Source organism: Herpailurus yagouaroundi, unplaced genomic scaffold (assembly GCF_014898765.1).
Source record: "Herpailurus yagouaroundi ecotype Mexico unplaced genomic scaffold, PumYag 159, whole genome shotgun sequence".
NCBI lineage: Eukaryota > Metazoa > Chordata > Mammalia > Carnivora > Felidae > Herpailurus > Herpailurus yagouaroundi.
In genome coordinates, this window is record NW_024412400.1 from 52,728,272 (window position 1) to 52,755,321 (window position 27,050).

Sequence of the window (27,050 nt, forward strand, 5' to 3'; positions counted from 1 at the left end):
ACAAATCAGATATATACTTTATATTTTCTCTTTATACCTTGTCTATTTACTAAACAGTGATTTTTTTAAAAAAAAAATTGAGTATATACAGTAAAATACACAATTTTTAGTGAGGGTTCTTTGAGTTTTGACAGATGCAAACAGTTGCATAATAACACCAAGAATCAGGATGTGGAACAATTTTATCATCCCTCAGAATTCTCCATCCACTAATGGTGAACCCCTCCTACGACTTATAGCTTCCTGGTAACCACTGATTTATTTTTTGTCCCTACAGTTTTGACTTTTCTCATATGTCATACAAATGGAATCATATAATAAGTAGGTTTTGAGTCTGACTTCTTTGACCTAGCATGCTTTTGAGATTTATCCATGTTGTTGCTTATATTGGTAACTTATTCCCTTTTTATTACTGAGTAATATTCTCTTGTGTGGGTTACTTGATTAAGTATGTTGATTTCTGCCAAAAAAAAAAAAATCCAGCTGGGATTTTTATTAGGGTTATGTGGACTTTACAGATCAGAACTGGAGAGACTGGATGCTTCCATCCTTCAACATGGTATAGCTCTGCATCTCCAGTTTTTCTTTCATTTCTTTCATCAGAGTTTTGTAGTTCTCAACATATAAGTCTTACATTTATTTTGTTAGATTTATTCCTAAGCATTTTGTGTTTTGTGGTGCCATCATAAATACTAAGATTTTGGGGTTTAAATTTCCATTTCTAGTTGTTCATTAGTAGTATACAGAAATACAGTTCTTTTTTTGCATATTAAATTTGTATCCTGCAATTTTTTAAACTCACTTAGAGATTACTTGTTTTTGTAAGATTCTTTGGCATTTTCTGCATAGACAGCTATGTTGTCTATAAATAAAGAAAGTTTTCATTTTTCCTTTAAATATGAAGACCTTTTATTTCTTATTCTTGCCTTATAACCACATTGCCCTAGCTAGAACCTTCAGACACAATTTTGATAGAAGTGGTAAGAGTGGATATCCTTTGATTATTCCTGATCTTAGGGAGACAAGCATTCAATCTTTCACCATTATACAAGATGTTAACAGTAGGTTTTTCATAGATGCCCTTTTCAGGTTGAAGAATTGTTCTTCTATTCTTAGTTTCCTTTGAGTTTTTGTCAGGAATGAATATTTAATTTTGTCAAATGCTTTTTCTGCGTCTATTGAGATGGTATGATGAATTTCATTGATATGTTGTATTTCATCAGTCAATTTCAAATGTTAAACCAATCTTATTTATATTTTTGGGAGAAACCCCACTTGAACTCAATGTGCTTCCTTTTATATGTTATTGGATTTGGTTTTCTAAAATTTTGTATATATTGTAGTTTGTATTCATAGCAATTATAAATGTTTCAGTAGGACCGTTTGCATGTATGATTTCTTCTCTTAGGAGATAAACCCTGTAGCCTGTCAACTTTATATTTCCCAGACCAGCACAATACCATGGTGTTAGGAGCCTTTGTTTATTAACAGTTGGTTGGATGAATGAATGTCACTAGTAGTGTATATAAATGTGCATTTATATACCATTGAAGTTAAATCCTACGCTGGGAACTAAAAGTAGGCCTGTGTTTTTTTTCTTCCAGGAAATGGTAAATATGTTGTTACATAATAATATCTCCAATATTTTCAATAAGAATTGTTTTGCTGTTGTTGGACATTGTTGGACAATGTATCTTGAATTGAACACTCTATGGTTACCATTTCAATATCCTTAGAATTGAAAACACTGAAGTAACATCATTATTTGCACATTGATAATTACTGTTTTATCCTTTGTGAATATAGGGGAAATAGTTTGGTTATCACAGTGGTCAAGTGGATTGATTATTTTACTCTTGGGTAGTGTAAATGAGTGGGGATACATATTGTCTGTACCCACAATTGCAGCTCAACTCACTTGCTCATATTTACATGTAATGCAATTCAGAAAATACCGTAAACCAGTGAGGTTGACTTTTCACACAGAACTACCATTTAATTTAGAATTTATAACTGAATAGATTTACATAAGAATAGAGGTAAAAGTGTAACAAAAGAAAATGGGAGGAGGGGAGAAAAAGCTTGGGGTGTCCCTCTGTCTTTCCTACCTCCCCACCCCCCATTCCTAAATCAGAAAAACTCATCTCCTGACATCTAAACATACAGTTTGACCAAGTGAAATATACCTAATTTTCTCCTGTAGCAAATTCTGATTTAGAAAGGATTAATCAGACTTTGATGAGAACTTTATACTATGCAGAATCTTTCAGGCTGTTTTAACTACTTCCAGTAGTTTTATCTACTTCTATATAATATGTTTCATTTATCCCATTCATCTAAATAAACCTTAATCAAATATTCTCTGGATGAAAAACCATATGCATGTGTAATATCAGAAATGTTTTTGCTTAGTATGCCAATATGTTACATATGCTCATAAAGGATAATTTTTAGTTTTTAGTTAAAATTAGGGAATTTGAGGGGCACCTGGGTGGTTCAGTCAGTTAAACAACTGAGTCTTGATTTCGGCTTTGGTCATGATCCCAGGGTCGTGGGATTGAGCCCTGTGTGGGGGCTCGCTCTGGATATGGAGCCTAGGTGGGATTCCCTCTCTCCCTCTCTCTCTCTGCCCCTCCCTGACTCACGTGTGCTCTTTCTCAAAATAAATAAGCTTAAAAAAAAATAAAATAAAATTGTAGAATTTGAATTTAATGTTAATACTTTTTAAATTAAACACTTTCTAAGTAATTGTTCCTAAAGTACATCCTGAAAGGAATATGTGAAACCCTATAAATTCCTTATAATTCCTCATGTGACAGTAGAAACTCCATATAAGTACTTTTTATTGGCTCAAAGTTATTCTATGTGAGGTAATTAACTCCTTCTGTTATAACTCTCTCAAGGTAATGCTTGAATTGAAATGGTCATCATTTCTCAGTTTTGCATAGTGATTCTGAAAAATTGATAAGGCCTTGGGATTTTTAGAATTGTTTTTGCATGCGAGTGGGGGAGGGGCCCAAGGAGGGGGACAGAGGATCCGAAGCGAACTCTGTGCTGACAGCAGAGAGCCTGATGTGGTGCTCGAACCCAGGAACTGTGAGATCATGACCTGAGCCAAAGTTGGATGCTTAGCGGAAGTCGGGCACTTAACTGACTGAGCCACCCAGGTGCCACAATATTTTTACTTTTTAAAGTTGGGTAACTTTGGGGGCGCCTGGGTGGCGCAGTCGGTTAAGCGTCCGACTTCAGCCAGGTCACGATCTCGCGGTCTGTGAGTTCGAGCCCCGCGTCGGGCTCTGGGCTGATGGCTCAGAGTCTGGAGCCTGTTTCCGATTCTGTGTCTCCCTCTCTCTCTGCCCCTCCCCCGTTCATGCTCTGTCTCTCTCTGTCCCAAAAATAAATAAACGTTGAAAAAAAAAAAATTTAAAAAAAAATAAAAATAAAAAAAAAAATAAAGTTGGGTAACTTTGTTGGATAATATTCATTTAGGAGCGCAAGCACAATATGCATTAAAATTACTTATTAGGAAGATACCTAAAAAACATAAAGAGGTAAATATATTTCATAATGTGGGTTTGAATATTACATATTTTGCCCAAACCTGTCTTTGTTTTCTTAAATTTTATTTTCTTTTAACCTCCTCACTTTGCAAGAGAGTGTTATGGTATTTAAATTTTTTGCATAATTTAGTTTTAGAAAAAACTCATAGATGTTTGAATTCATTCAATATTTAACAATTTTTATTAAGTGTCTTTCATATACCAGGTATTATTTTAGCACTAGGGATCAGATGGTTCTTTCCCCAGGCTCAGGTAGTTTCTCAAATGTATTTGTCAATCAGCATTTCAGTGGGGATCCTCCACAGGTCACTGAGTTCTCTGTGCTGCTCTGTCTCTGTCCTAAACTGTAGGTGTCTTTGTCTCCCAGGGCTGGTAGCTCCATGTCAACTCACTAGGCTCTCTTTCCACTAAGAGTCCACCAGGGTTTTTTTTCCCTGCAACACCAGCCGAAACTGAAGACAACTGTAGCAATCTTAGGACTCTCCTCCTTTCTATCCTGTCTACAGGGATCTTTCTTCTTTGCCCTTTTTCCAGTGTTTTGAAAGTTCTTTTTCTTTCTCCCTCTCCACCCTGCCGCCCCTCTTCCCTTACCTCTTCTTTCTTTCTGTCTGTCTTTCCTTGTTATTTCTAGACAGGAGGTTAAATCCAGTCAGTGTCTATTACTCTATATCTTTTGGACAAGGAAGTTGGCATATACACTCCAAATGATTTCAATTTGAAAACAAAAAATGTTTAAGACTTGTTTTCAACCCAGCTTATGTTCTGTGTTGATGAATGTACAATGTGTACTTGAAAAGAATATGTCCTCTACAGTTGTTAGATATAGTGTTTTATAAATAAATATAAATTAGGTCAAGGTTGATATCCTTCAAGATTCTTATCCTTCAGCACTTTAAAGATGGCATTCACTGTCTTTTGGCTTTCATTTTTTCTGATGAAAAGTTAACAGTCATTGAAATTATTGTTCTCCTGTATATAATGTGTTACTTTTCTCTGGTGGTTTTCAGTATTTTCTTTTTTATCTATGTCAGTAGTTTGAATATGATATAAGTAGGCATGAGTTTCCTTGTATTTTTCATGTTTGAGTTTCACTGATCTTTTTCAATCTGCAGATTTATGGACCTGATTTGGGAAGTTAGTTTGCCATAATTTTGTCAAATCTGCCTTGTTCTATTTTCTGCTTTATATAATATGTTGCCGACCTCAGAGTTCTTTGACTCTCATGTAGAAACGAGGCCAAGGATGGTGTTGACAGTGTTTATTGCAAGCTCATGCCTGGGCATGGGGAGACAGCCTTAGACATCCCTTAGTTAGAGGGATACCAGGCCACTCCCTGAGCAGTGGCAGGGGAAAGTTTTTGAAGGGGCTAAAGCAGGAAAGGGGTGCCATCTAAGCATGCATGCAGGGGTGGGAAGACAGGAAATTGGGCACAGAGGCACAGTTGACAACATGCTTCTTCATACATTGAAAATTTTATTTACATGTTAAGTCTCTACCCCTGGCCATGATTTTTAACATTATAATGAGGGGCAAAGTGGATGAAAGGTCAGGGCTGAGGGCCACGTGGTAGCTCTGACTGGCCTGGTCTGGTCTTTGCAGGAGCAAGTTGGTTGTAAATTGGTCACGGGAGTTTGCTTCACCCTGTGGCTTTTGGCTTCTTGATTGTATGTAGTAACTGCCAGAGAAATGGGTTATCTAAGGGCAGCCTGGGTTTTTCTTCCAAGTTTCTGTTCTGTAAAAGAAATGCCTCAGAGGGGGTGCCTGGGTAGCTCAGTCAGTTAAGCATCTATCTGACTATGGCTCAGGTCATGATCTCACAGTTTGTGAGCTTGAGCCCCGCTTTGAGGGAACCCAGCTTCTCTCTTTCTCCATCTCTTTCTCTTTCTCTCTATCTCTCCCCGCGCCCCCCCCCCCCCCGCGGTCTCTGCCCCTTGCGCACTTGCGCCCTCTCTCTCTCTCTTTCATAAATAAATAAATAAGAAATTTAAAAAATAAAAACAAAACCAGGACTTTATTAAAAAAAGAAAGAAATGCCTCAGAAAAGAGAACTACAAATGGACAGAAAGGTATTTAAAGAGCTTTCCTTTTTAAACAGGCTGAAATAATAAGATTAAGGCCAAGGGCAGCTTTATTCCAAGATATGCTTTTCTAGGCAGACCTCAGAATCTCTGTCTATTAGACCTTCTGATACTTCTCTAAAGGTCCCTGAGTGTTTCTTCTCCTTTTCCTGTTGATTCTCCTCTTCATCCTCCCTTGCTTACTGAACAAATCCTTTGCCCGACGTGCAGTCAGCCAAACACTGGCACCAGTTTTGTGGCAGAGAAAAGGGGTGTTATTGCAGGATGCCAAGCAAGAAGCCAGGAGAAAATTTCTCAAATCCACCTCCCTGAAGGGTTGGGGTCAAAATAAATAAAGACAAGGGGTCAAGATGTCATGGGGTATGTAGGTTGAATGGAATATGCTGATTGAATATAGGGGCAAAGGGAGGTGTACTTCTCTCTGAGCCTACACATTCAGGAATCATGACTCTTCATGGAACACATGTTCATAAATTAGCAGGAAATTCACTTTCATTCACTTTTAGTCCCTTCTGCACAACTACAAGAATATTTCCTAGTTTGCTTTGGTGTTAGCTAGTCTCCTCAGTGGTAGGTCACCTTCTGCAGAACAGGCTCCTAAATCAATCAGGTTAGCCAGAGTTTTTTTTAGGTAGAATGGCCAAGCATTTGTTAACTTAATGCATAGGTCTCACTCCCCTTCCTTTTTAAAAATATATTCATTATCTGGGTTTTCAGTTTGTATGATTTCTATTGGTCTATTTTACCAATCTTCACATTCAATCATCTTGTCATTTTCATGCAATGAATTTTAAAATTTCTGTTCTGTTTTTCAGTTGTAAAATTATTATTTTGTTCTATTTTGTATTTTATTTTTCTCTGCTGAGATTTTCTGTTTTTAAAAAAATTCTTAGGGGCACCTGGGTGGCTTGGTCGGTTAAGCATCCAACTTTGGCTTGGGTCATGATCTCACCATTTGTCAGTTCAAACCCCACATCGGGCTCTGTGCTGACAGTTTGAAGCCTGGAGCCTACTTCGGATTCTGTGTCTCCCTCTCTCTCTGCCCCTCCCCTGCTCACATTCTCTCTCTCTCTCTCTCTCTCTCTCTCTCTCTCTCTCTCTTTTTCAAAAATAAATTTTAAAAAATTAATTTATTAAAAAAATTCTTCTATTTTTATGTACATTATTAGGCTAGGTATAATAGCCATTCTGGAGTTATTTATTGCTAGTTTCAACATCTGATTCATCTCAAGGTTGATCACTTATAACCAAAATAAATGAGACTTCATCCACCTGAGGTGCAGCAAGCCAATAAAAACTCACACTGAGCTTTTGCAGTGAAGAAAGATAGGTTATTTATTGGTGTGGGCCGCTCAGGAAAACAAGGAGCTAATGCTCAAAAAGCCCTGAACTCCTGGCTGGCTGGCAAGTGAGGGTTTTCAAGGGCAAAATTTGGGGCAGGGGTCTCCTGAGAAGGTGGATACCATTAATAGGAGGCCCATGAGGTCATGCTAGCAGGTGTTCTGGTGCTGTTTCCTTTCGTCCTCAGAGGTCTTTTCTATCTCAAGAGATTTGGAATCTGAAAAAAAGATTTTTTTTTCTTTATGTTAGAGTTATGTTAGAGATGTTAAGCACGTCTAGGATAGTGCTGGTTAACTATTTGTCCCGCAGATTTTTTTTGAATGATAAGCATTCTGTCCCTTAAGTGTAGGCCTACCTGTTCTGGCCAGTCTGGTCATGCCTGGGGTTGATATGCCCTTTGGGGTTCATCCTTCCATCTGAACTGACAACATGGACATAGGGTTCACCATTAATTGTCTTTTCCTCTGACAGTAGGTCACATTTTCCTGGTTCTTTGGATACTGAATGATTATTTGATTGTATCTTAGACATTGTGAATTTTTGTTGTGAATACTCTGCCTTCTATTACATTCCTCTGAAGAATGTTGCTGTCTTTGTTTTAGCAGGCAATTAACTTGGTTAGGCACAAATTACAGTTTTTTTTCTCACCTATGGCCTGCAACAGCTGAAATGTCAGTTTATTTTAACCTTTTCTTCAAACTGCTTTCACTAGGTCCTGAGCAAGCATGGTGTGGCAGTCAGCCAGAGACTTAGAATTTACACAGAATTAGCCACCACCCACCCCCAATCTCTGGGTTCTCTCTATTCCAAGACTCTCCCTTACTTCCAGTGACTGTGCTTGCCCTGGGCTCTTCCCTCTGGTTGTCAGGTCAAAAAGACCACAGGCTTTTTCTCAGAGATCCAGCCATGTCTTGCCACAACCATGGCCCACCCTCAGGCCCAAACCTCCAAAGTAGTGAACTACTCTGGTATCATTCCTTCTTCCAAGTTTCAGCTTCCCTGTAAAATCTGCCTTTGTTCACTCTTCAGAGATTTTAAGTAGTCCCGACTCCACTCTGCCTCTTACCTCTTACAGGATCTCCATCAATGGGTTCTGGGGCCTCTGCCTTCAATACGTATGTAGAATCTTTGTTCTTTTTTTTTTTTTTTTTAATTTTTTTAATGTTTATTTATTTTTGAGAGAGAGAGACAGAGTGCGAGTGGGAGCGGGGCAGAGAGAGAGGGAGGCACAGAATCCGAAGGAGGCTCCAGGCTCTGAGCTGTCAGCACAGAGCCAGATGCTGGGCTTGATCTCATGGACCGCGAGATTATGACCTGAGCCGAAGTCAGACGCTTAACTGACTGAGCCACCCAGGTGTCCCAAGAATCTTCATTCTTTCTGCCTCCGCTGCTACTTCCTTGGACTAGGCCATCACCATCTCTCACCTCGATTATTGCAATCGCTTCTTAACTAGTCACCCTACTTCCACTGGCTCCACTGTAGTTTATTTTTTAGCGTAGCATCTAGAATGAATGATCTTTTTAAAGCCTGAATCAGAGATATCACTCTTCTGCCTTAATGTCTTCCCTATTCAGAGTAAAAGCCAAAATCATTGTAATGGCCTCTACAGTCCGTCAGAGAGTATAGTCCATTGTCTGTTACCTTCCTGAGTTTCACTTCTTGTTTTCCTCTCTCTTTCTATTTATTTTTACCTTCACTGTTCCTCAGCCTCAGCAGGCACCTCCCCCTTCAAGGCCTTAATGCTTACTAATTCCTTCTGCTTGGAATGCTCATCGCAGAAATGGCTACTTACTCCCTCACCTTCAGCTGTCAGCTGGCTGAATTGTACCTTGTCGTAGACATACAGCTCTTTGTCCCCTTTGCTTGTTTTAATTTTCTACTTTAGTACTGTTAACTTTTTTTTAGTATTTATTTATTTTTGAGAGAGAGAGAGAGAGAGAGAGAGAGAGAGAGAGAAAATGAATGAGTGGGGGAAGGGCAGAGAGAGAGGGAGACACCGAATCCAAAGCAAGTTCCAAGCTCTGAGCTCTCAGCACAGAGCTGACATGGGGCTTGAAGTCCCCAACTGTGAGATCATGACCTGAGCCGAAGTCGGACACTTAACCAACTGAGCCACCCAGGCACCCCACACTGTTACCATTTATAATTCACTTATTTGTCTTTTTCATTTTCTGTCTATCCCCACTAGAAAGTAAGTTGCACCAGGGCAAGGATCTTTATCTGTTTTGTTCACACTTGTATCTCTGGCACTGAGAACAGGACTTTATATATTGTTTGTGCTCAGTAAATTTGTATTGGTCAAATATTTGAATGACTAATTGACTTTAATGTTTCTCATTTCACTTTAGCTACTAAAAAAAATGGCCCTTTAAAATGTACATATTCCTAATTCAGAACTGGATTGGACCCACTTCAGTTTATAGAAGGCAAAATTATATTTTTAAAATTTAACTGTACTTTTTAAATAAGTTGAATATCATAAACTTCAAAAATCTGAAATATCATGTTCTTATAAATGATAGCACAAGTATTTGTGTTGCTTTATAATTGACTTTTGCTGATTTAATAATGGTCTGTGCTTCTATAACTATTCCCAGTTTACAAAGCATTTTTGCATGCTATTCCATGTTAATTTTTTTTACTTCTTTTGACCTGAGCCTGCAAGTTACCAGGTATGTTAAATTTTAATCTTCAGATATATTATTGTATATATAATCTATATAATTTTGAAGATTTTTAAAAAGGCAACACGATGGGTATTTCACTGGAAAGGTTCTCGGAAAATGCCACCTTAAAGACTTCTTTAAAATTTCAGGCATCTGTAGAACATGTAATACTTATATTTAGTGAGGGAATATATACGTTGCTTATTAAAATTATTGTTGTCAAACTTAGTAGCAGGTGTATTCTGAAATTGTTTTTTTTTTTTCTCCCCTTGACATAGTATCATTTCACTCTAAACTGGAGATTAAATTTTACTTTGTATATAAGAAATCTTTAATAGCCAATTCAGGCAAGAAATGCTCACAGCAAATGTCATGAAAATGGTGAGATATTTTTAGGTTAAGTATGTTCATGGAGTAAGAGAATGTAATGAAGCTATTTGGCTCTTTTTTTTCCCTGAGCTTTATTGAGACATAATTGACATGCAATATCTTGTGAGTTTAAGATGTACAACATGATTTGATACACTTATATTATGAAATTATTTGCAGTAGTGTTGGTTAATACTTCTGTCACCTCACATAGTTACCATTTTTTGTGAATGGTAAGAATGTTTAAGATCTATTTTCTTAGTACCTTTGAAGTATATAATATTGACTGTATTGCTGTATTACAGTAATAATATATTTTTTTAATGTTTGTTTATTTTTGAGACAGAGTGAGACAGAGCATGAACAGGGGAGGGTCAGAGAGAGAGGGAAACACAGAATCCAAAGCAGGCTCCAGGCTCCGAGCTGTCAGCACAGAGCCTGATGCGGGGCTTGAACTCACGGATGGTGAGATCATGACCTGAGCCGAAGTCGGATGCTCAACCGACTGAGCCACCCAGGCGCCCCTACAGTAATAATATTAACTATAGTCACCATGTTATATTTCTCCCCAGAACTTATTTGTCTTGGTAACTGGAAGTTTATATTCTTTGACTAACATCTCCCCATTTACCTCACTCTCCAGCCTCTGGAAACCACATTTTACTTACTGTCAGTTTCTTTGAGTTCGTTTTTTCTTGTTGTTGTTGTTGTTGTTGTTGTTGTTGTAGTTTTGGTTCCATATATAAGTGACAGTCATAAGTATTTATCTTTCTTTCACTTATTTCACTTAGTTTCATCCATGTTGTCACAGACCACAGGGTTTCCTTCTTTCTTATGACTGAATCATATTTCATTACATATATACTACATCTTCTTTATCCATTCATCTCTAGATGGATACTTAGGTTGTTTCCATATCTTGGCTATTGTGAATAATGCTGTAATGAACATGAGAGAACGCATATCTTTTCAAGATTCTAATTTTATTTCCTTTGGGATATAAAGGAATATATATCCCAGATGTGGGATTGCTAGATCATATGGTGGTTCTATTTTTAATTTCTTGAGTAACCTCCATACCCTTTGCTGTAGTGGTTGTACCAATTTACATTCCTTCCAACAGTGCACAAGGGTTCCCTTTTCTCTACATCCTTGCCAACACTTATTATCTCTTGTCTTTTTGGAAATAGCCATTCTAACAAGTGTGAGGTGACATCTCATTGTAGTTTGATTTGTATTTCCTCGAAGATTAGTGATGCTAAGCATCTTTTCCTGTATCTGTTGGTCATTGGTATGTCATCTTTGGGGAAAAAAGTCTACTCAGGTCCTCTGCCCATTTTTCAATTGGAAGCAATTTAGGATAGTTAAATTGACTAATAATGGGTTACTTGACCTTTTTTTTCTGCTTAAATCAAAATGTCAATTTTATTTGAAAATTACATATTTTAAGTTTAATAACATTTTCTTCTCTCACTATTATAGAGAATTCAGTAAGAAGGCTAAAAAATCTAAAATTATGAGAAATACTCTTCTGTGGTATGTTTACAATATAGGACAGATACTCTTTATTTGTTTATTACAACATTGTATATTTTCAGCTGGTGAAGATGCTGCTGTCCTTCAATCCAGACCTCTTTTTCTAATCATTTCAAAGTAGATTTGCTCCTGATCCAAGAAAGAGATTTGAGACCCCATAAGCAAAGAAAACCTCACTATCTAAAAAATGGTCTGCAGCTGTGATTATTCATTTGTAGTGATGTTAACCTGCATATAGAACATCAGAAATGATTTCTGCTTTAGAAATAGTTCATGTAAATTTTTTGTGTGATGATCAAAGCAATATATATTCTATGTAAAAAAAAAATTGTACTATTTTTTTCCTTTGGACTTTAGTATCACTTTAGCTCTGTAAAAACACTTCTTGGCAATTTTATTGCGATTGTGAATTAAATGAATTTAGACAGAACTAACATCTTGATGATGCTGAGATATCCTATCCAAGTATGCAGAATATCTTTTCATTGAATCAAGTCTTCTCTTGTGGCTTTTAAGAATGGTTTACATTTTTTCCTCATTTAGGTTTTACATGTTTTGTTATGTTTATTCCTTTGATGCTGTTATGAATGAGATTTTTTCTACCATTAGTATGTGTAAATATAAGAGTTGTTAACTTCGGTATACTTATGCAAATAACTGCTACGTTACTAAATTATTTCATTGTTTCAGATTTTAACATTGATTCTCCTGTGTGTTCCATTTATATTAATATACTACTACAAATATAAAGTGTTTTATTTATTCTTTTCAAGTTTTTATGTCTCTAATTTAGTATACTGTTAATTAGTAGTAAAGATAGTGGTGTATTTCCTTAGTCTTGACCTCAATGAAAATTCCTCTGTTTCTTTTCTCCACTAAGGAAAATGCTGGCTTTATGACTTAGGGGTGTGTGTGTGTGTGTGTGTGTGTGTGGTGTGTTTAATTTTAATTATCTATCAATTCCTATTTTTTAGTGTTTTTTTTTAATATTAGTATTGGGTTTTGAATTTTGCCAAGGCTTTTTGAGCATCAATGGAGATAACCATATTAAAAATGAGATCTTTTCCTTTCTTTATTAAATTTTTTTAACATTTTTATTCATTTTTGAGAGAGTGCAAGCGGGTAAGGGGCAGAGAGAGAGGGAGACACAGAATCTGAAGCAGCCTCCAGGCTCTGAGCTCTCTGCACAGATCCTGTCGTGGGGCTCAACCTCACAAACCCAGAGATCATGACCTGAGCCAAAGTTGGACGCTTAACTAACTGAGCCACCCAGGCACCCCAAAGAGATATTTTTCTTAATCTTTAAACATTTTTAAACACTTATTTTATTTTTTATAAAGCTTCATATTTTAAAGAAGTTTAAGGTTCATAGCAAAATTAAGGAGAAAGTACAAAGATTTCCCATACAGTTCTTTCCCCCACACATGCATAGCCTCCCCCATTATCAATATGCCCAACCAGAGTGATATATTTGTTACAACTGATGAAACTAAACAAATACATCATAGAATACCAGAGTTTATATTACAGCATTAGGGTTCACTCTTGGTGTTATACATTCTGTGATTTTGGATAAATGTATAATCGCATATATCCACCATTACAGAGTATTTTCACTGCCCTTGGAAACCTGTGTACACAAACTATCCTTCTCCCTCACCTCCAACCCTTGGCAGTCAGTGGTATTTTTATTGTCTCCATAGTTTTGCCTTTTATAGACTGCCCTACAGTTGGAATCATGGTATATAATCTTTTCAGATTGGTTTCTTTCACTTGTTAATATGCATTTAAGGTTCCTCCATGTCTTTTCAGGGCTTATAGTTCATTTCTTTTTAGCACTGACTAGTATTTCATTTCTGGATGTACCACAGTTTATCCATTCACCTACTTGAAGTATATCTTGGTTGCTTCTACGTTTTGGCAATTATGAATAAAGCTGCTGTAAACATCCATGCACAGGTTTTTGTGTGGATAGTTTTCACTGCCTTTGGATAAATACCAAGAAGCATGATTGCTGAATTACCTAGTATGTATGTTTAATTTTGATGGGTTTTTTTTTTATTATTATTTAAAAAAAAATTTTTTTTTGAGAGAGAGACAGAGTGTGAGCAGGGAAGGGGCAGAGAGAGAGGGAGACACAGAATCTAAAGCATGCTCCAGACTCTGAGCTGTCAGCACAGAGCCCAGCACAGGGCTCCAACCCATGAACCATGAGATCATAACCTGAGCTGAAGTCAGACAACCCACTGAGCTACCCAGGCGCCCCATGTATGTTTAGTTTTGTAAGAAACTGCCAGACTCCTGTCCAGAGTGGCTGAACCATTTTTCATTCTCACCAGCAGTGAATGGGAGTCGCTATTTATTGCTCTACATTCTCATCAGCATTTAGTGTTGTCAGGGTTCTGGATTTTGTCCATTCTAATAAATGTGTGGTTATATCTCATAAAACTGCTTTAGTTTTCAATTTCTTAATGACATGATGTTGAACATCTCTCCATATGTTTATTTACCATCTGTATATCTTATTTGGTGACGTGTTTATTAAGGTCTTTGGCCCAATTTTTAATCAGGTTATTTTCTGATTGTTGAATTTTAAGAGTTCTTTGTATATTTTGGGTAGCTATCTGTTATCAGAAATGTCTTTTACAAGTATTTTCTCCTAGTATGTGGTTTGTGGTTTGTATTCTCTTTCTCTTGATACTGTCTTTCACAGAGCAAAAGTTTCTAATTTAAATGGAGTCTAGCTTATCAACCGTTTGTTTCATGGATCATGCCTTTGATGATACTATCTAAAAAGCTATTGCCATACTAAATATTGTCTAGTTTTCTCCTGTGTTATCTCCTAGGAGTTTTACCATTTTTGTTTTATATTTTGGTCTTTGATCATTTTGAGTTAATGTTGGTGAAGGGTCTATAGATTGATTTTTTTTTTCACGTGGGTGTCCAGCTGTTCCAGCACCTTTATTGAAAAGACTGTTTTTTTCTATTGTACTACCCTTGTTCCTTTGTCAAAGATTGTGTGTAGTTATGGGTCTATTTCTAGGCTTCTCTGTTCCACTGATCTATTTATCTATTCTTTCACAGTTATTTGTCTTGATTATTGTTGCATTACAGTGAGCCTTGAAGTTGAGTGACATCAGTCCTCCCACTTTGTTCTTCTCTTTCAATATTGTGGTGTCTATTCTGGGCCTTTTGCTTCTCCATATAATCTTTAGAATCAGTTTGCTGATATCCACAAAATAACTTGCTAGCTGAGATTTTGATTGGGATTGAGTTGAACCTATAGATCAAGTTGGGAAGAACTGACATCTTATTTTTTTAAATTTTTTTTTCAACGTTTATTTATTTTTGGGGCAGAGAGAGACAGAGCATGAACGGGGGAGGGGCAGAGACAGAGGGAGACACAGAATCGGAAACAGGCTCCAGGCTCTGAGCCATCAGCCCAGAGCCTGACGCGGGGCTTGAACTCCCGGACCGCGAGATCGTGACCTGGCTGAAGTCGGACGCTTAACCGACTGCGCCACCCAGGCACCCCAAGGGAAGAACTGACATCTTCACAATATTAAGTCTTCCTATCATAAACATGGAATATCTCCCCACTTACTTAGTTCTTCTTTGATTATGTTTATCAAAATTCTGTAGTTTTTCTCACATCGATCTTGCATATACGTGTTAGATTTATACCTAAGTATTTTGTTTTTCTGGGTACTAGTGTGAATGGTATTGTGTTTTTTATTTCAAATTCTACTTGTTCATTGCTAGTTTATAGGAAAGCAATTGCCTTTTGTTTCTTAACCTTTTATCCTGCAACATTGCTATAATTCCTTATTAGTTCCTGGAGGGTTTTTTTATCCATTCTTTCAGATTTTCTACATACATGATCGTGTTATCTGCCAGCAAAGGCAGTTTTATTTCTTCCTTCCCAATCTGCATACCTTTTATTTCCTTTTCTTATCGCATCTACTAGGACTTCCAGTGTGATGTTGAAAGAAGTGGTGAGATGGGGCATTGATTGCCTTCTACCTAATCTTAGTGGCAAAGCTTCAGGTTCTCACCATTAAGTATGATGTTACTTGTCAGGGTTTTTTCTTAGATATTCTTTATCAAGTTGAGGAAATTCCTTTTTCTTCTTAGCTTACTGAGCTAAGAGTTTTTATTATGAATAGGTGTTAGATTTTGTCAAATGTTCTTTCTGCATCTGTTAATATGATCATAAGATCCTTAATATGCTGTGTCATATTTAAGTAATTCTCAATATTGGCCTAGCCTTGTATAACCTGTATGAATCCCATTTGTTAATGTTGTGTTTTTTTTTTAATTTTTTTTTCAATGTTTTTATTTATTTTGGGGACAGAGAGAGACAGAGCATGAACGGGGGAGGGGCAGAGAGAGAGAGGGAGACACAGAATCGGAAACAGGCTCCAGGCTCTGAGCCATCAGCCCAGAGCCTGACGCGGGGCTCGAACTCACGGACCGCGAGATCGTGACCTGGCTGAAGTCGGACGCTTAACCGACTGCGCCACCCAGGCGCCCCATTAATGTTGTGTTTTTATATGTAATGTTGCTTTCTGTACTCTTAATATTTTACTTAGTTTTTACCTTAATATTCATATGTGGTATTGGTTAATAATTTTTTTTTTTTTTTTGGTATATCAGTGTTATGCTTGCTTCATAAATACAGTTTGGAAGTTTTGTTTTGTTTTTCATTTTCTATGCTTAAGGATAAATTTCACAGCATTAGAACTGTCTTTGATAGTTTAGAAGATTTCCCCCTATGAGACAGTGTGGACCTGGTATCTTTTTTTAATAGCTCTGTTTCTTCTATGAAACTTTATGTTTTGAACTTTTTTATCTCAGAATTTTAATTTTGGCAATGTGAATTTTCCTAGTAAATTATCCATTTCACCTACATTTTCAAATTTATTTCTATAGAGGTCTGCAAAGTGTCTCTTAGGAGTTTGGTAATTTTTTTTCTGTTTCATTGATTATTTTCTCCTGTTCAATTCTTAGTTTGTATATTTTTCTTTGTTAGATTTTCATTTTTTAGAAGAGTGAGAATTTTGATGATTTATTAATTAGATCTTTCACTTTTCTGTTTTCCAACTGCTTTTAGTTTTTACATTTCCTTCCTTATACCTTCTTTCAGTTTGCTTGTTGCTTTTTTTTTTGGTAACATTTTAAGTTGGATATTTAGCTAATTTACTTTTATTAAGACTTTCAGTATCTGTTATTGCTATAAATATATCCCATAAATTATGTAAAGTGTTTTGTTATTAATTTTTAGAAATTCTATGATTTTGGTTTTAATTTCTCCTTTGACCCAGGAGTTATTTAATTTCCAGGTTAAAGGGGTTTTTTGAAATTTAATTTTGTTATTAATTCTAATTTTACTATGTGTTGAGTTGAGTGGTTTTGTCATATTTCTACTTTATGGAATATACAGATTTTTAAAATTTTTTTGTCATTATTCTATATATACTTGAGAAGGGAATAGATCTCCTATTTGCAGAATATAACATTTGATGTGTATTGATAAAGATTTACATTATGTTTCCAAAGGTTATGTTTCCTTTCAGCTCTTATATATATCCTTCCCTTTATTTTTTTGTCTAGTTTACCAGTCTTAGATGATTCATGTCCCTTATTGTTAGCCTGTTTCTATGTATACTTTGTTGCATATTGTGTCATTTCTACTTTATAAAAGTAATTGCTATGGTATTTGGTGCACAGAAATAATTATATTATCTTCATCTTGAGTTGTTGCTTTTAGCAATAAAAATGTCCTTTTCTGTCTAGTTAATTTTTTTTTGCTTAAAATCTACTTTGATTTGAATCCAAATCCTGCTGTATTATTCCCATTTGCCTTGTATACTTTTGCCCATCTATTTGATTTTTTAGTCTTTCTGAATTATTTTATGTTTGTTGTGTACAGCATATAATTAGTTCTTGGCTTTGTAAATTAGTTTGAAAATCTGTTTAATAGGTGAGTTGGAACTGATATAAATAATATGTGTGGTATAAACTCTATCATATCATTTTGTAGTTAGTTCACTGTGTTTTCCCTTTAATTATTTTGTAAATTTATGTCTTTTCATTGGTAACTTTTGTGGGCACTTAGTGTTTTTCCTACTGACTTTTCTCTGTTCTTAATATCTTACCAATCTTATATCTGGATCTTGTATCTGTTATCTTGGTTTTATGTGCTATTACTAGCATACTTTTTCTTTTTAATCTTATTTGCTAATTTTTGACACAAAGATTTTTTTATTTTTTATTTTTTTTATTTTTTTGACATGAGTTTTTTAAATTTTTACTTAGTCAAGGATATTATTCTTTCAATTAACCATATTCTTTTCATTCATCTTTTATTGTGTTTAAGCTTAGAAAACTCCCTGGAGTTAGCCACACTGTGAGGTTAAAGACAAGTCTTCCAACTGACAAGTCTAACCCCAACTGCAAGTTCAGACCTTTCCCCAAATCACCTTCAGATTCAGTGATGCTTTACCAGAAAGACTCAGAGATGTCACTGAAAGCTCTTGTTCTCATGGTCACATTTATTACAGGGAAACAATACAAATTAGAACCAGTCCATGGAAAAGGCACATAGGGCTGAATTTAGGAGGGTTTCAAAGGAAGCTCCTATATTCCTCAGGATGTGTCACCCTCCAGGTATCAATGAATGAAACTGATCAAGGGGTATCGCTTATGAAAGCTTCGGTGTCCAGTGATTTTATCCAGGCATTATTACATAGGCATGATGGATTGATTCATTGCTTATTTGGTTGAACTCAGTATCCAGCCCTACTTGCTTCCAGAAGGTTGGGCTGACATCATGTGGCCAAAGCTCTCTCTAATCAAATAGTTGGTCTTTTTGGTTGGGCTAGCCCTGGTGTGGCCTGGCCAATCCCGATGCTAATACTATTGGGAGTAGCTGACTCTACCCTTCATCACTTCATGAATATATATCAGACTTCATTTGAGAGACCCACCATAAATGATGAGGACACTTAAATCACTCTGGACTTCCAGGTACTAAAGACAAAGATAGGTCTCTCTTTGGATAAGGCCAAGTTCTTTACTCCACAAAAGCCTTTCTCTTTCAGCTATCAAATAAATATTCAATATTTTCTCTTGGTCATTGTTTTTATATTTTTATGAATATTCTATCATTAACTCTTGAATTTTTCTGCAATTTAGTGCTGATGCTAAAGACAAATTCTTTTTTTTTTTCTTCTTTGCAAAGAGCTTATCAGTTCCAGAAGCATTTGTTAAAAATGCTTCCTTTTCTTTGCTGATTTGGGTGCCTCATTTATTCTGGATATCTAGTTTTTAAACCTTTATCAGATTAGCTACGGTAAATTAGAAATAATAGCAGAAAGTACCCAAGTAACCCATATAATTCCTGACAAGGAAGACAGACAAGTTATAAACAGCAGACAGAGGTTCTCAAAAACTATTAGACTATGAGTTTACTGACTGGCAATTATCTCTGTACATGATTTCTTAAGGAAATTGCTGTTTTACGTCCCAAACTTTACTTGATGTTTTGATATTTATAATAATGCTGTAAGTTGTCAAAGGAAGGGTAAAGAAAGTTGGCAATACTCTTAGAAGTCCTGGATATCAAGCAAAATGCTATATGTGTTGACTAATAAAGAAAGATGTCAAAGAAATCACTGAGGGAAAAAAAGCACCATGCAGAAACAGAAGTATAAGATGTTGACATGTATATATTTCTCATAATGCGTGCGTGCATGTGTGTGTGTGTGTGTGTGTGTGTGTGTATAAAATGCATAGAAAAAGCCATGGGAAAATATCTGCCAAACTGTGACAAGGAGGAGAATAAATAACACCAGCATTCTTCACAGAGCTAGAACAAAGAATCCTAAAATTTGTATGGAGCCAGAAAAGACCCCAAAAAGCCAAAGCAATCCTGAAAAAGGAAACCAAAGTTGGAAGCATCACAATTCTGGACTTCAAGCTCTGTTACAAAGCTGTAATCATCAAGACAGCATGGCACTGGCACAAAAACAGTCACTTAGATCAATGGTACAGAATAGAGAACCCAGAAGTGGACTTAGTGGGTCCACAAATGTATGGCCAACTAATCTTTGACAAAGTAGGAAACAATATCCAATGGAATAAAGACAGTCTTTTCAGCAAATGGTGCTGGGAAAACTGGACACCAACATGCAAAAAAATGAACCTGGACCACTTTCTTACACCATACACAAAAATAAACTCAAAATGGATGAAAGTCCTAAATGAAAGACAGGAAGCCATCAAAAATCCTGGAGGAGAAAGCAGGCAAAAATCTCTTTGACCTCGGCCACAGCAACTTCTTATTCAACACGTCTCTGGAGGCAAGGGAAACAAAAGCAAAAATGAACTGTTAGGATCTCATCAAAAGAAAAAACTTCTGCACAGCAAAGGAAACAATCAGCAAAACTAAAAGGCAACCGATGGAATGGGAGAAGATATTTGCAAATGACATATCAGATAAAGGGTTAGTATCCAAAATGTATAAAGAACTTATCAAACTCAACACCCAAAAAACAAATAATCTAGTGAAGAAATGGGCAAAGACATGAATAGGCACTTCTCCAAAGAAGACATCCAGATGGCCAACTGACACATGAAAAAATGCTCCACATCACTCATCATCAGGGAAGTACAAGTCAAAATCACCATGAGATACCACCTCACACCTGTCAGAATGGCTAACATTAACAACTCAGGCAACAACAGATGTTGAAGAGGATGCGGAGAAAGAGGAACCCTTTTGCACTGCTGGTGGGACTGCAAGCTGGTGCAACCACTTTGGAAGACAGTGTGGAGGTTCCTCAAAAAATTAAAAATAGAACAGACTTACAACCCAGCAATTGCACTACTAGGTATTTTTCCAAAGGATACAGGAGTGCTGTTGTGAAAGGGCACATGCACCCCAGTGTTTATAGCAGTGCTATCGACAATAGCCAAAATATGGAAAGAGCCCAAACGTCCATCGATGGATGAATGGATAAAGAAGATGTATATGTATATATGTGTATATATATGTGTATATACATGCGCGCGCACACACACACACAATGAATGTTACTCAGCGATCAAAAAGAATGAAATCTTACCATTTGCAGCAATGTGGGTGGAACTAGAGTATATTATGCTAAGCAAAATAAGTGAGAGAAAGACAAGTATCATATGATTTCACTCATGTGTGGCATTTAAGATACAAAACAGATGAACATAAAGGAAGGGAAGCAAAAGTAATATAAAAATGGGGAGGGGGACAAACCATAGAGACTCTTAAATACACAGAACAAACTGGGTGTTGCTGGAAGGGTTTTGGGTGGGGGGATGAGCTAAATGGGCAAGGGACATTAAGGAGGACACTTGTTTGGATGAGATGAATCACTAAATTCTATTCCTGAAGTCATTATTACACTGTTCACTAACTGGGATGTAAAATAATGATAAAAAAAAAAAGAGGGAAAACTTTAAAGGCAGTATATAAGTTTATAAGATCTCAATCACAAACAAGTAATTTACATGTTGGAAGTTTAATAGGTTAGCTCTAGAGAGTTAATGAAATTCATTCCGCAGAGATGCAGGCACATAGTATAGCCTTTCTTATAGTATATTTAGTATTAGAAAGAAATTCTATGTAAAGTGTTTCATAACTAAGAAGGATTAATTGGTTTTAAATTTTTTTTAATGTTTATTTTTGAGAGAGTGTGTGAGGTGGGGAGGAGCAGAGAGAGAGGGAGACACAAAATCTTAAAGCTGGCTCCAGGCTTGAGGCTCTGAGCTGTCAGCACAGAGCTGGAGGTGGGGCTTGAACTGACGAACTGGAGATCATGACCTGTGCCTAAGTGGGATGCTTAACCGACTGAACCACCTAGGCACCCCAGGGAGGATTAATTGCTTTTAAATAAAAGAGGTCATTGTACTGTTCAACTTATGTACTATTGAGCTCTTGGAATATGGTTAGAATGAATGAAGATGTCCTGTAAGTGTAATATACACCCCAGATTTTGAAAATTTAGTATAAAGAAAAAGTAAAATATTTTGTTAGTAATTTTTATACTGACAACATTGAAATTAAAACACATTGGATATATTGGGTGAAATAAAATATATTATTAAAATTAACATATAAATAAAAGAGGTAATAAATTATATCTTCTGTATTTTGTTTAGAAGTGATTTATTTTTGTACTAGTGGTTTTTTAAGTTTTTTTTTAATGTTCATTTATTTTTAAGAAAGAAAGAGAGAGCATGAGCAGAGGAGGAGCAGAGAGAGACGGAGACACAGAATCCAAATCAGGCTCCAGGCTCTGAGCCATCCGCACAGAGTCTGTCGCGGAGCTCGAAGTCACAGACCATAAGATCATGACCTGAGCTGAAGTCAGATGCTTAACCGACCAAGCCACCCAAACACTCCTGTACTAGTGTTTGTTTGTTTGTTTTTAGTGAAGTAGCCTACTCATTATAGACTTCTACTTATAGGAATTTTATTTTATATTAGTGAAAATAATTCTTTTATTTTCTGTAATCTAGACAAAACAGGTCAAACTAAGCTGAAATGACAGGATCAGATATAGAATGAGGAGTAAAGTATCAAGAAACTTTATTCCCCATCAGTGGGGCATGATTAAGGGTCCAGTTACAAAATGGACCTTTGGAATACTTACCATGGAGTTACCTAAAGCAAAATCTACATTTCCTAAGACATGGAGGTAGGGATCAGCATGCTGAGACCAAAACCAAAACCAAAACAAACCACAAGCCAGTATTCAGCTAATGGAGTACAGATTATAGAGACTGCCTCAGACCTCCAGGTTGCTTGGGAGGGAATTGGGAGCCCAAAGATGAACAAGTATACAGCTTAGGACGGTAGTAGGAAATAAATGGCACACTCAAAGGCATAAGCGGATAATAAAATGAAGGGACTATTAAAAGGGTAAGGCAAGTATAAGGAAAACATCAAGATTCCTGGCCTGGCAATACATGTGAGTCTTTACCACCCCTAAGTTTAATAAGAAGAAGGGAGAGAGGGGCACCTGGGCGGCACAGTCGGTTAAGTGTCCCACTTCGGTTCAGGTCATTATCACGCAGTTTGTGAGTGCAAGCCCCACATCAAGATGTGCACTGACAGCTCAGAGCCTGGACCCTACTTGGAATTCTCTCTCTCTCTCTCTCTCTCTCAAAAATAAACATTAAAGAATGGAAGGGAAAGGAAGGGAAGAGAGTTTGTCATGAGAAAGAGCTATCCCAACACAAATTGGTCCTGTAGAAGAGAAAGGCAGCCACTGTCAAACCCCAGGCCAGCAGAAAAAAGACCCTACCCTCTCTTTCCTCTTGCCCTGTAATTGATCTTTCAGTGTCTTCTGTTTGCTAAATCCAAACTTTAGCTGAAGGGCATAGGCAACCTGTCTGATGCAACCCACCAAGAGCATGGTCCAGCTCAGGATGTGCTGGTGGTCACAGAGCAGACCAGGAGGGCAAATCAGGCTTATCCAGCACAGCACCTGATGGCTGCTGAAACAATCAGTAGTCCTGGATAGTCCAGCTAGAAGCCCTGTTGCCCTACATGCCATTTAGTGACAGTAGAAAAAGAAAAGAGAAGGTGAAGGCAAATTGATGTCTTAGCAGTGACATTTGCCTGTTCTTTAGTTGATTGTTCTTGGGTACTTTCAAAATAATGTGGAGCAGTCCATATTTTACTGTCACTAAGTTTACTTAATCAGTTTCACATGATAGAATATTTTTCCTTAGAATTTATTTGAAAAAAAAATTATGCCAGGTCTTCTAGGCAATGGAAATAAAAAATTCCCTTCTAAGATACTGTTTCTGCCCACTTGGAGCTCAAAGTTTAGTATAGGACAGAATTCTGCAGACAAATACTTAACAACATGCATAATATATTCATCTGTTTTTCAAATATTTGAGGCCCTACTATGTGTCAGGCAAAGTTACAAAGTGCAGTGGAAACATAGGAATAACTACCTCTGCCTGAGGAATCAGAGTGAAGTAATAAAATGAGTGTAACTTTAGTAGCTTTTAGGAATGTACTATTTTGGTGGTGGTGGTGTTGTTTTTTTTTTTTAACCTGGTCTCCTTGTAAATCACAGGCATTAACAACTCAGTTATAAAAGGAATGGTATCAACCTGAGTAATAAAATCCTTTTGATATAGTTATTGAAAGAGTATTTATCATTGCCTTATTAAATATGGAGAAATAAGTGTGCCATTTTTTTTCAAATGGTTTCATTTGCTCATGTTTTCTTTGTTGACCCAAATGAATGAAATTAGAATAAACAATCTCTAAGTCATTTGTAATCATGAGCTGATTAATGGAGTTTGGTTTCATAGCCATTATTCATTCACGAACACCTGATATCTTTCCCATAAACAAATTGTGTTTGTCCAAATTAAGAAATTAAATGAAGCATTTGATGAGTTTATGATTGACCCTTCTAACTCAGAGCCCATTAGTCAATGTCGTTATCATAGAAAACTGTTTGACTAATGTGCTGTCTAAAGAAGCATGTGGATTTATTATGACTTCTGATTAATGCTTGCTGCAAGCCAAACTACTAGATTATAATAATTTTTTGATTCTCATTTTAGCAGTCATTGAAGAATTTCATCTCTGATGAAATGCGCTTATGTCCCATTAGATTTAGAGATGATTACAAGGTATTCAGTGAAAAAGTTTTTAAAGGAATTCTATATTTCTGAAAGTATATACAGTATATGCTTTAGAAAGATGCTTTTTTGAAGCAATTAAGCATCTTGTAACTTTGTGGACATCATCTTTTTCTTTCAGAGTAATGAGCCATTAGCAGATTTTTTTAACTAGAACTTATGCATTTATTAAGAAAGAAATTAAAATAGAAATATAATATATGAATTTCTCATGTTTTGGGGTTTTTTTGTTTTTTGTTTTTTTTTTGTTTTTTTTTTGTTTTTTTTTTTTGTTTTTTCCAACGTTTATTTATTTTTGGGACAGAGAGAGACAGGGCATGAACGGGGGAGGGGCAGAGAGAGAGGGAGACACAGAATCGGAAACAGGCTCCAGGCTCTGAGCCATCAGCCCAGAGCCCGATGCGGGGCTCGAACTCACGGACTGTGAGATCATGACCTGGCTGAAATCGGACGCTTAACCGACTGCACCACCCAGGCGCCCCCATGTTTTGTTTTAATTGAAAACAAGTTTGGGGTGCCTGGGGGGCTCAGTCGGTTAAGTGTCCGACTTCAGCTCAGGTCATGATCTCACAGTCTGTGAGTTCGAGCCCCATGTCGGGCTCTTTGCTGACAGCTCGGAGCCTGGAGCCTGCTTCGGATTCTGTGTATCCCTCTCTCTCTGCCCCTCCCCCATTCATGCTCTGTCTCTGTCTCAAAAATAAATAAACATTAAAAATAAAAAATTAAAAATTAAATAAATTGAAAACAAGTTTTAGTAATTTTAAATATTTTAAAAGTATATGTAATTTTTGCTTATTTAATATGTTTTAGTTTTGCCAGTAAAGCAAATCCCTGTTTAGCCAATTTATTTTCATTATAAAGTTAGAATAGAAAGTGTTTCACCTTTAAAAATCTCTTCAGTAGAATAGTTACTAAGTGTTATAAACCACTGTTTACATGAGCCTTGAGTGCGATTCCTGCCTGAGGCTACACTGTAAGACTACTATACATACTATTATGAAGAAACCAAGGACCACAAATCTGGCTGAGTTGTTTAATTTGGGGTGGGGTGGGGAGTAGGTTTTAAAAGTTGGAAACACTGGCTTTATCAGAATCCATCTGATGAACTGAGGCCAGACATGTAGGGTTGTGTCTTTATTGTGAAGTAAATTGACATACAGGACTCTTAAAGTAGGGAAGACAAAGGCAGCATGAAAAAAGAGGAAAATCTTTCTGATTTCCTTTTTACTATGCAAATTGTGGTGATCCACCATTTTTTTCTTGTGCGTATTCTGATTTTATTAGAAAAATTAGGGAAACCAGCACCAGATATGCTAGGCACATCACCTATATTCTTTAATTTAGAGCAGAATATAATCATAATGACTAACATAGAGCAAGGAGAAAATAATTTTTTTTTGTTTTCCTACAAGCCCTTAAATTAGCCAAAATTAGAAATGATTTTTCTCTCAAGCGAGGCCTTACTTTGATTCCTCTGTTTTTAATGAGACTAAAGTTCTAGGACATCAGAGATAAAGGTCAGAAGTTTTCCTGCCAAAAATGGGAATCTTTTCTGACTATGCAGTTGAGGACCTCTGAGTTGATATATCATCTGAACAAAAGGGCAGACATAGAGGGGTTTGTTTGTAACTCATGGCCAAGATATGAGGGCACACCTGAGTTACACTGAGTTAAACTTCTCTTCATTTGTTAAAGGTTTTGTGATGAAGTAGAACATAACCTTCTTACCTCATTTTGGAAATTAATATGCTAGATCTATTCTCTAATAGAAGCATGTTAGAGAAGTCATTATAATAGTCAAACAGAAGATTTTGAGCAAGAGATTCTGCAGTTCTATTTCTCTCTCTCTCTCTCTCTCTCGATATGGGGCAATGATATACACTTTATTAATCCAGTTCTCATCAGTACAGAAAAAAATATAATACTTAAGATTACCTTAAAGGACATTCATAAAACTAACATGTATTGAGTGTATACTATGTGCAAAGCATTGCATTAAGCACATTCCATATATTTTAACACTTAGTGCATATTCTTATCAAGTTTTTAAACTTGTATCTTAGGATATATCTTAAATATATCTTTTAAGTTTATGCATGAAAATTTACTGTTTAGTTTGGAATGCACTGCAGAGCCACCAGTTAGGTTGATAAAAGAATCAGTAGCAACAGGTAAGTATTTACTACCGGCTTTTTAGTCCCACAGAAAGGATATCCAAAGGGTGCCTGGGTGGCTCAGTCAGTTAAGTGTCCGACTTCTGCTCAGATCATGATCTCATGGTTCATGGGTTTGAGCCCCGCGTCGGGCTTTGTGCTTACAGCTCAGAGCCTGGAGCCTGCTTCATGTTCTGTGTCTCCCTCTTTCTCTGCTCCTCCCCACTCGTACTGTGTCTCTCTCAAAAATAAACATTAGAAAACAAAACAAAAAAGCAAAGAGCCTCTTTGGCAAAATAGTCTGAAGGAATGGAGCAGAATATAGTAGAGAAGAGGGAGGAAAGTGAACTAACATTATTTTTTAGTGCCTGCTGTGTGTTTATAAGTAATGTAGCACAAAGACAATAATTGAGTAGTAGAGCAAAATGGCATTAACAATATGTACATTTCTATTCTGTATAATTCTGAAATACTAGTTTAATACTGATATTTTCATCTGTAGTGTGTCCTCAGATGCATTTCACCTAAGACAAGATCAGGGCTGGTGAAGGACATTTCTTGGTTACATCCTTTGTCCTTTTCCTGTGAGGTGATTGGGGAAGAAGGTCCTGAATGAAATAAATTAATCCTAAAGA

The 27,050-nt window shown here is 36.5% G+C and overlaps 1 long non-coding RNA gene across 1 annotated transcript in view; it reads right to left on the bottom strand.

Annotated features, from left to right (window-relative positions):
* Positions 1 to 6,955: 6,955 nt before the first annotated feature.
* The window catches only part of LOC121033908 (uncharacterized), a 29,196-nt gene continuing 9,101 nt past the window's right edge, over positions 6,956 to 27,050 (bottom strand). Inside the window, exon 2 of the long non-coding RNA XR_005792190.1 lies at positions 6,956 to 7,196. This is a non-coding gene — a long non-coding RNA (uncharacterized LOC121033908). The remainder of the gene's footprint in view (positions 7,197 to 27,050) is intronic.